This window comes from Sinohyriopsis cumingii, unplaced genomic scaffold (assembly GCF_028554795.1).
Source record: "Sinohyriopsis cumingii isolate HCF-2022 unplaced genomic scaffold, ASM2855479v2 utg000426l, whole genome shotgun sequence".
In the NCBI taxonomy this organism is placed as follows: Eukaryota; Metazoa; Mollusca; class Bivalvia; order Unionida; family Unionidae; genus Sinohyriopsis; species Sinohyriopsis cumingii.
The window spans coordinates 5,588,695-5,598,833 of record NW_028315897.1 but is presented as its reverse complement, the minus strand read 5'-3'; the positions used below and the strand labels follow the sequence as shown (position 1 = coordinate 5,598,833).

Sequence of the window (10,139 nt, the reverse complement as noted above, 5' to 3'; positions counted from 1 at the left end):
GTTACATTTAGATGATGAAAATATATAACAATATAATTATATGTATGACTGTTTGTCTCTAGTTTATTTTATTATTTTACTAATTCAGGTTTCATTAGAGATTCGTGTATCTTTTAGATCCTGTCATATATAAATGTTATGATGATGCATATCATTTATGACGTTACGTAATTGTTGTTTTAAAATAAAAGACGTCATCGGTTACTTTAAAACATTTCGTGCCTGAAGAAGCATATATTTAATGCAAAATTAGTTGCACATAATTTTCGTCGTTTATGTTGTTTTTTATCACAATTCTAAAATATTTCAGAAAACCTTCTTTTTAAAATTTAAATTAATCTTTGTTTGGAATTGTCAGGTCCCTTGTATTAAAGCACATAAAGGATTAGTGTAACAAACAAGTTTTACTAAGTTTTCTTAAGTTGATAACTTGTTTAACAAATCATACTCAGGAACGGCTAGACTCCATGAAAAGAATGAATTATTCCATGTTGCCAGTACATATTATCTTCAACAGGAGAAAGTCTTTAACGAAGCAAGAAAAGAAAATGTGTTGGTTCAATGTTTGGTAGAAAATACTGTTCTGGATAAAAATGATCAGGAATTTATTAGTGTCTCCATCAGGCTCTAACTTGCAATTTATGGAGTTGAAATTAAAATACGGGAAGAAAATCTAGTTAGGAGGGCTTCCGCTTCACAACTAGGAGAAAAGGAGAGACGCATGCAGTACGCATGAAGTTACAAAAAGAAGAAAAAAACAAGTACACTTGGAGAAAGAGGAGAAATGAATTAACTCATTTGAAGAAAGAATAAAAATGCAGTTGTTGAAAGAGGACAGAACGAGACAAATAGAATTTCATATAAAGAAAGAGGAAAAAGAAAGAAATGCAATATATACTAGTGCAAGTAGAAATGCAATGTGATAAAGAAGAGCCAGAAATTCAGAGAGAAAAAGAAAAGGTAGAAAGGGAATTTCAAGATGTATTAAAATTGTTGGAACTGTCAAGCGAAAAGGAAATCCCGACTTTACAAACAATTTCAGCTTTTGATGTTACTTCAAATATTGTGTTAGAACTCCCTTTTAATGAAAAGTAAGTAGATACATATTTTCCTCATTTTCAAAAAGACACTGAAAATCTGAAATGGCCAAGAGAGCATTTGACTCTGTTGTACATAGTGTATTTCTTATCAAAGCTCGTGACATCTACACTTCCCTGTCAGTAAATAACTGCTGATTATGATTTCCGTAAGGGAGATATCTTGAAGGGTTATGAGTTGCAAGCTTCTGGTTATCGACAATCGTTTAGAAACTACGAAAAAGACACAAGGCAAATCCAAGTCGATCAATTATTTGATTTGTGATGCTTAGCTTAAAAAAGCGGTCAAGATTACGAAAGTCTCAGACAATTCATTTGGCTGAAGAGTTCACGAATTGGGTAGAAACTTGCGTTACGAATTTTTTGATGAGCACAAGGTCAAAACCTTTGAAAATTTTGCTCATACGACTGAATAGGATTCCTTAGGTGATACAGTTTCTTTTCTCGGGACGTCTTCTACTCAACAGTCTTTTTGCAATAAACTAGTTCAATATAATACAAGCACTTCCAAATTTCAAACTCGCAAAACCTTTAGGAATCAAGTGTCTGATCAGACTGATCAGAAATAGTTGCCTCTTCCTATGTACATCTATTGCAAGAATAAATTGCATGCTATTTCTGATTGCTACAAATTGAAAAGTAAGCAACAAAATGATGACAGACCTATTCCGAATACTCATATTCCTAAGAGGTACTGAAAGTAATAAATATATTAGGTCAAACAAATCCCAGTCAAATCTCAGTTTGACCTTATTATGGAGAATTACAAACGAGTCATGTAGCAAGGATCACTATCGCTCATGGTTGATTCGACCAATGCTATTCCTATTAAAATTTAGACGAGTCCGTCACAATCAAGTAATAGGCCTTGTTTTTACTTGTAATGAGAGTGTTCTGGTTCATGGAGTAGAGTGCGGCTTTGGTAATGTTCCTTCTGTACTGGAAATGTGTCACCCAGCGTAGTCTCAAGAACTACGACAATCTAAACAGTGTCGGGATCTTATACGTATTAGAGACGGTCATTAGCAAAACCGAAGCAACATATGTACCCGTTTACTATTTTGTTACAAATGCGTCCTTATGTGAAAATACAGACCACATCAGGTACCTGCTGGTAACGAGTGGCCATTGAAGTTAAAACGAAGTATTGACAGGAAATTCTTACTTTAGCCAATCAAACTTATTTTGCGGATATTTAGGGATCAATAAGACTTACAACATTATCTGGAATAATTTATATTCTCAAAAGATTAACAGCGATGTTTGAAAATACTGCAGATCCTGTAGATAGTAGGAAAATCCAAACAGAACAATGTATGGCTCATCTGCTTGCTCTGCATGCATTAGACGAACGATTTAGCAGAATGATGGTAGACTTTGTCAGACTTTTATATAAGACCAATTCAAGTAACCAGTACTCGTTGATCATAACATTTGCGTCTACAAGACTTCCAGAGGCAATTCCAATGGTGAATATTAAAACTAAAGTAATAGTAAAAGCTTTGATGATGATTTTATTTAATTTGGATTTTCCAAATCTATCTAGTCTGATAATACGGAAATTGTCTGTCAGGATTTTCGCAGCAAGTTATACATGAAAAGGGCACCCAGCAATTCAAGTTCTCTACCCATCACACTGAAATCCATGGGTTATTAGACAGATTTCATCAGACTTTGAAAATTATGATTCGATCATATTGTTTACGTACTGGAAAATATTGGGACACAGGTTCTCGTTTACCGTTATTTGCTGTCAGAGACTCAGTTCAGTACTCTTTATTTTATCAGTTTGAAATAGATTTTGGAAATACTGTCGACCATTGCAATTTTGAAACGACAAGCAACTTTTAAATGAAAATACAAATATATTACTTTTCGAGTATGGTTCTAATTTTAAATATGAGTTGGTAATTGCCTGTGAAGTTGCAAGAAATAATTTGCAATATGCTCAGTCAGAAACGAAGTAATGACAAATCTACAAAAAGGAAAATTCATCCTGGTGTTATGGCTCTGGTTATCTTGACCATACCTCAAAATTCTCTTCAGGCTTAACACTATGGCCGTTACAAAATTGAAAATAAAGTAAAGAATTTGAATCATATTATCAGGATTCCAGTGAGGCGAAAATAACAATATCAGTACGTTAAAGGAGTATGCTGATAAATATATCATTGTCAATCATGCAGTCCGTTGGGTTGTACCTGCCCGACACAGTGAGGATTTAAGTAATTGCAATCAGACTGTGTTGACTCCTGCTTAACCAGTCTTAAGAAATCAAACATGTTTAATAATCTTGACCAGAAACTTTCACATCTCCTGCAAGAAGAACAACATGCATTAAAATAGATATTAATTTAATTGAAAACTTGTTTCTAGCTGTTTCTATACGAACAAATAAAATATACAATGACGTTGAAATTGTAGATTCCAAACCTATTAAACAGCATAGGTAATGGATGAAACCTCTCAAACAGGAATGTTCAAATAGAGAAATTCTGTATCATTGCACCGAAACTAGATAATACTTCCAACAAGTCCACTGACTATAGAAAAGTAAACAGTATGACCAAATCAGATTCATTTCCATTGCCAAGAATCTGTGACTGCATTGATAAAAATGTATATGCAAAATGTGTCACCTAATTTGACCGTTTGAAAGAATTAAAGCAAATTCCACTCGCGGAATGTGCAAATGAAATTTACGCGTTCGTGAATCCAGATAGACTTCGTCACTTTGAAAGTGATTTCGTTTTGGATGGAATGTTTGCCTTGTACTTTTCACCATCAATAAACATGTGTACGTATGGCCTAAATAATTGTGAAGTTTGCATCAATGGTGTCATCATTTACAACAAGACCTGGAACGATCACTTAGAGACAATTCGTATATTTTTAACAGACTCACTGTTGCAAATATGACAATTGATTTAGCTAAATGTGAGTTTTGCCTTATTTGTGTTACATTTTTAGGACATATTGCGGGACATACACAAGTTTAACTTTAGATGCCAAGGTCAGGGCTATTTCTGAATTCGCTTTGCCTATTAGTAAAAAAAAACCGATGCGATTGCAGTGTATGGCTGGATAACATCGGAACTTTTATTTCAATAAGAATCATAATTGTTGAACCCCTCACAAATGTATTGGTCTGAAAAAGATCAGAAGGCTTTAGATACATTCAAGGTCATATCTAAGAGTGCACCACTTCCTTAAGCTCCAAATTCCAATCATTTAACATGCAATTTGATGCATTCAAATTTGGGTCGGTGGAGTATTGATTCAGGAAAACAATAATGGTGTAGATCATCCAGTGCGCTACATTAATCCCGGACATTGGAATTTCGCCATGAAATACATGGTCTGCCCGTTGTTTACCGCGTTTTATATTATAGGTTCATTAAAAGACCTTCCAATTATAAATAAGATTTTATTTTGTAAATATTTGGATCCTTTCAAAATAAAACTTTCCATCAGGAATAGATTTGTTTGGGAACTGGCACCTGTGACCTTACGTCAAGTATAGGACTCTATAATGTTGATTATCTTAAAATCAGTTATTCGTGTGGTAAGTTCTGAGCAGAATATGTTGTACTTTTGTTGTGTCCGAAATGGGCAGGAATTTATTTATTCAAATTATTTCATTCAATTGACTTTCTCGCGAAATGCAAAGTGCTCAAAATGACATTGTTAAAATTGAAACTTGGATTTATATTGAAATTTCAAATAAGGATATATTCATGGTTTGTATTACTGCGATCAGGCAATCACATGCACATCAGCACCGCCAGCGTTGTATTTAGTTTGGAATGTCACTAAAGTTTGTTCAACACTTTAACCTATAGGGTGTGTGTTAGCATTATTTGTGAAATACTCGACTATGACGAACTTATTTAGGACATAAAATACAATGACGTAACTATATTTCAATTTAACATTCCAGGGAAAAGAATAGTCGTCAAATTCGGCAAAAAGTTTTGGTTTTCGTTCCTTTCCAGTTACTACGTCACTCTCTGTTTACTACCATATAGTCGAAATAATTATATATATATATATATATATATATATATATATATATATATATTGCGATATATTCTGATATTATCGTGGTAGTTGCAAACCGCCGCTACTGAAAAGTTGAAGTGGTACCCAGTTATCTCTCTCTTCCTCACTCTCTGTATATATATATATATATATATATATATATATATATATATATATATATATATATATATATATATATATATATATATATATATATATATATATGTTTTTGCGTGTATAAATATGTACATAATGCGTGCAATTTGTTTGGTAGTGTTAGGGATATATACATTTCACACTGTTAATCAAGACAGCCTAAGTAAATACATTCATGAATAGTTATAATGCATATGACAAAAGAGGAAAAGAACACCTACTGAAGCTTTGTTTTAATAAATTTTAATTTACAATATTTGTGCACTTTTTCCCTTTCGATTTCAGTGTAGTAAGTGTCAGGGATGGCGTGATAATGATGGCTATGGTTTCCAATGTCAATGTGGTCAGAAGAATTGAAGGCAAGCATTTCCACCTTTAAAACAAATCGTTTCAAGATTTAATACAATGATAAATATTACATGAAAGATCAGATTGCAAACGACTAGCAACATTATATGTATATATGGAAAAGTTATATATATAATATATATATATATATATATGAACTTAGTTTCTGTATTAGGTATGTCTTGGATGTTAAATTTAGATAAACATCTTACACTAATATTAATATCAAATATATCATCAATCCTTCGTACAAAAATATTTGAAGGCGCTAATAAAAGTAATTTAGATTTGTAAGTTAATATTAATTAAGGTTGGTAGTCATAACCCGTGTTGACGTAAGTAAAAATTGGTCAGATATGCTTAAGTTGTATTCGTCCACAACCTGTGAGGATATAAAAGAGAGGACACATATTTTCCTCTGTCCTTGTGCAAACACTACCGGTAATTTAAAACAATATTTGCGAAATAACGTTCTTCAAAATCTAGAAAAGAGCTGGACCGGTGTATGAAATGGTTGGCCTATTCTACGGACATCTAGGTTAGCATGAAGATGATGTAGATTGTATTCCAAAGAGTTAGGTTTTGTGTACGCTTAACACGATGATAATAATTTGATAACGTGGTCTGCATCGAGTATGCAAGTTTAAGAAAACGCCTACTGCTAAATACCCCGAAAGTTGACGAAATAAATTTTAATGTACGTGCATCGCTTCCCAAATGTCATGTTTGCATGATTATCATTTTACACGATAAGCATGTTCTACCTATACGAAAGTTGACTTCGTTTCCACAAAGGCCATGCCCCTGAGCTTATTCAAATATATTTCCAACCCGTATCTCCGGGAATTAAAACGACCTTGTTGACTGCACAGGGCGATCAATATGTATTTAATTGATGAGACAATCATATTAAACAGTCATATATGAATTTGACACTTGGCTTGAGGGAATACATAACATTTACAATAAGACAGCTATGTATTTTTAAAGATAATATCGAAATATTAATACAGTCTTTGCTAACATTCCTTGGAGACATATCAAATGAATTTTGCTGCCACAAATGCTCATGTTCTGAGATATATTTTTACCAGCTACACATTAAGCAAACACAAAGCATCCACCAAGAAAGCACTATCATTCCGTCCCCAAAACGAACCCATAGAAGATTTATATGCGTCATAAATTCATTTGAGACATTACCTTTATGGTCTATATAGGCGCAACAGAATATAATTACATGGATTGTATAAACCAAGAGGACAACGTTTCCATATCCTGATGCAGATTATGCTTTATTATAAATTAAGTAAACATTAAAACAGGAATAAGCTATGTTCTGCTTCAATATAGTATGGAATATGTAATTTCTTTCTTTTCAAGGTTGATGGACTTTTTGAAATGAGTGAAGATGATATAACAGAAGAGAACGAGGCAATTCCCACATTAAATATGTTTGATGTTTACAAAACCAAGAAAGCACTAAACTGTTTACTTCATATGCTGAAATTATTCAAAATGATGCTTTTTAATATAGACTGTTTGCCGCAATTTAAGTAGTGTTTTGTTTTGCATTAATAATCAGGTTTTGATTGCGTTAGAATAATAACTAGGGGTTCGATTCTGTTGATTAATAATTATTTGTTTGATTGAATTACAATAATAATTAGGTGTTTAATTATGTTATATTATTATATTATATTGTTAATTATGGGTTTGAATTGTTCAAAGTTCTTATTATGTTTCTCCAAATGAAAATTAGATGCCAGCAGCCTTGTAATTTAGAATTTGAAAATATTCATATCAGTTATAAAAATGAAATTTTGGTTTGCATCCGAGTCAACGGGGCCAGTGAGTTAAATAGTTTCGACAAGACCCGCTAGAAGATTCTCAAATTTTTAAATACATACAATTATTTATTGCCATACAAAGACACAATACAGCAGTTTGTTCAAAGTAAATATTATTATGTTAACGGCACCAAGTAAACAATATGCAAGACAGCAGTATGGCATCATTTGTTCGACTAATTATGGTGGAGTTTATTGCCACAGACTGTAGCTATGGACCAGTCAAAGACCGTGTTTGCAAGAATACTTATTTACATTCATTGTTGGTAGGCATTTAAATATCTCAAAATGTGTGTATAAAAAATATATCTTGCTGTGTTTTGAAGATATTTTACCTGGTAAGTGATCATCTGCTTCTTGTATTAGATAAATTACCAAACTTAAACTTGACTTACATAAAGAAACACACTTATAATCAACATTTTTTCATTTCTGTATGCATTATTGTATATAAAAGAGATTGGATTAGGTTAGGGACATACATTTAAGATTTATATATTTTACAATTTATTTACTAGATATTGCACAATTAGAGGTGTTTGTTGTTTAGAATTGGTTATATAATGTGCAACATTGTATTATTATATATTACAATTACATAAAAAATTCTGCTTATGATTGAAATGTATTAAAATATTAGCTCGATTCGTTCCATTTGTAGAGTGCTATGAATATGTACCATTTTGTTTATGCAATTGATCATAGCTAATGCATTGTATATTTGCACAGCAATTAAATGTTATTCCTGTAATATAGACAAAGTTGCCCTTCGAACACATGCTATTTAATTAGATGTGATTGCATATATAGATAGATATATAGATGTATAGATATATACGAATTCATTTTATTCAAAACAGTCTGAGAACGAGTTCAACATGCAGACCGTATCTTTCTTAAAGGCAGAAGGTACAGTGTTGTCCCTAACCACAATACTAGCATAATATAAAGTATGAAGTATCGGAGGTGTATTCTCATATCCTAGATTAATATGGGATATGATCTGAGAATTTAAAAGCTGAAACTGTGCAGGAATCCTGACCTGTATATTATTTTTGAAACTAGACATACAACTACAGTCTGCAGTATGCCAAAGCATGGATCACTAAGTCCACACCAATACAATGTCAAAGAAGTATAGTGCTTGGTTTTGTTTGTATATAATGAGAAGAGTGTTATAATCGGATACATTGTGCATTATTCCACCAAATTGCAAATTCAAAGATTTTCCGCTTAACATATGTTTGAATGTCTAAGATCTTGATTGTATTTACTAGTTTTCTTTAATCCTGATATTAAATAAGGAATTTAGAAATCAAGTCCTGACAAATATGTGTCATGAATGAAAATATGTCTAGTCGACGTAATACTTATATTAGGGTAAATTTAATTTAAGAACATCTGGACATTGTTGTACCTTGAAATGCTTCCTATGTTATGCTAGAAATTGAATGTAAATGTCATCATATAATACTGAATACGTAACTATATGCAACTCAGAAACGGGATTGCATGCACAATAAAAAATGAAAATATAACTATTTGTATTTATTGCATATACATATATTCAACATTTCCTCTGGACACGTTATGCTGTTATATCTCATGTCGTTCCTGACTTTCTTCAGCATATATATCAGCAAAGGCTCAACACGAACATTTCTACAAATCTTTATATTTACGATAGTACCAGAAGAACCAGGATTTTTGAATGTTCATGGAACATGAAGATATTTAATTACGATTGGTGTCAGAAGTTGAATACTTTTAAAGAAAATTGTAGACATAACAGGGTTGCATGCATTTGAATCAGAATAAAAATATTCAACTTTCTCCTGATATTGCCAGTGGAGACAATAACCACACACACACACTTACATACACACACACGCACACGCATTACCTTGATAATATTCGTGAGGTGCACCTCGCCCCTGTGAACTAATATACATAATGAGAAAATAGATTTCAGTTATATCTGAAGACACTATAAAGCTACCATGATCATAATACGAATATTATAGTATGGGTGAATAATAATAATAAGATAATTTGAAATAAAACATGTATTTGCCTTGTACACAAATAACATGTAATGCTGGAAAGGACTTAAACACTTGAAAGTAAACAACGCATTCATTAAAAGAAAGAAAACTTGTCACAGTATTAAACAATTTCAAAACAAATTCAAAGGATTGAAAAGAAACATTGTCATGACACACATACTAATAGTGCACGTGCGAAAATATAAAGGTACTGATTGCAACTAAATTTAGGGATTTATAACTATCTTTCGCAGTTGAAGAAACACACGAATAGCATAGTCGTGCAAATCACATTACCTAGCTTCCTGCTTATTTGGTTCTGCTCCATAACTGGTTAAGGAACTTAAGTATGAACATGAAATTAACTTTGGTCCATAAGCTGGAGTAATCCTGAAGTAAAGTTGGGTCTCTATAAAACATTGATATTCCGCTCAAAGTTAACAGCTGGATATATGGATGGAAGCTAATTCTTGTACTTGTCCAGAATGTTTGATAATTTACCAGACTAGCATTTCTTTCTGAAAGTAGTGATATAGTAGAACGGTATCAATAAGTAAATGTGTTGCCTTAAAATAAACATTGTGTGGGACTACTTGAAACCA

General features: G+C 32.3%; 1 long non-coding RNA gene across 1 annotated transcript; it reads left to right on the top strand.

Moving 5' to 3' along the window:
* The first annotated feature begins 5,423 nt into the window (after positions 1-5,423).
* On the top strand, positions 5,424-9,030 carry LOC149774118 (uncharacterized). The gene is made up of 2 exons (XR_016416986.1): positions 5,424-5,653; positions 7,026-9,030. It is a non-coding gene; the product is annotated as an uncharacterized LOC149774118 (long non-coding RNA).
* The last annotated feature ends 1,109 nt before the right edge of the window (positions 9,031-10,139 follow it).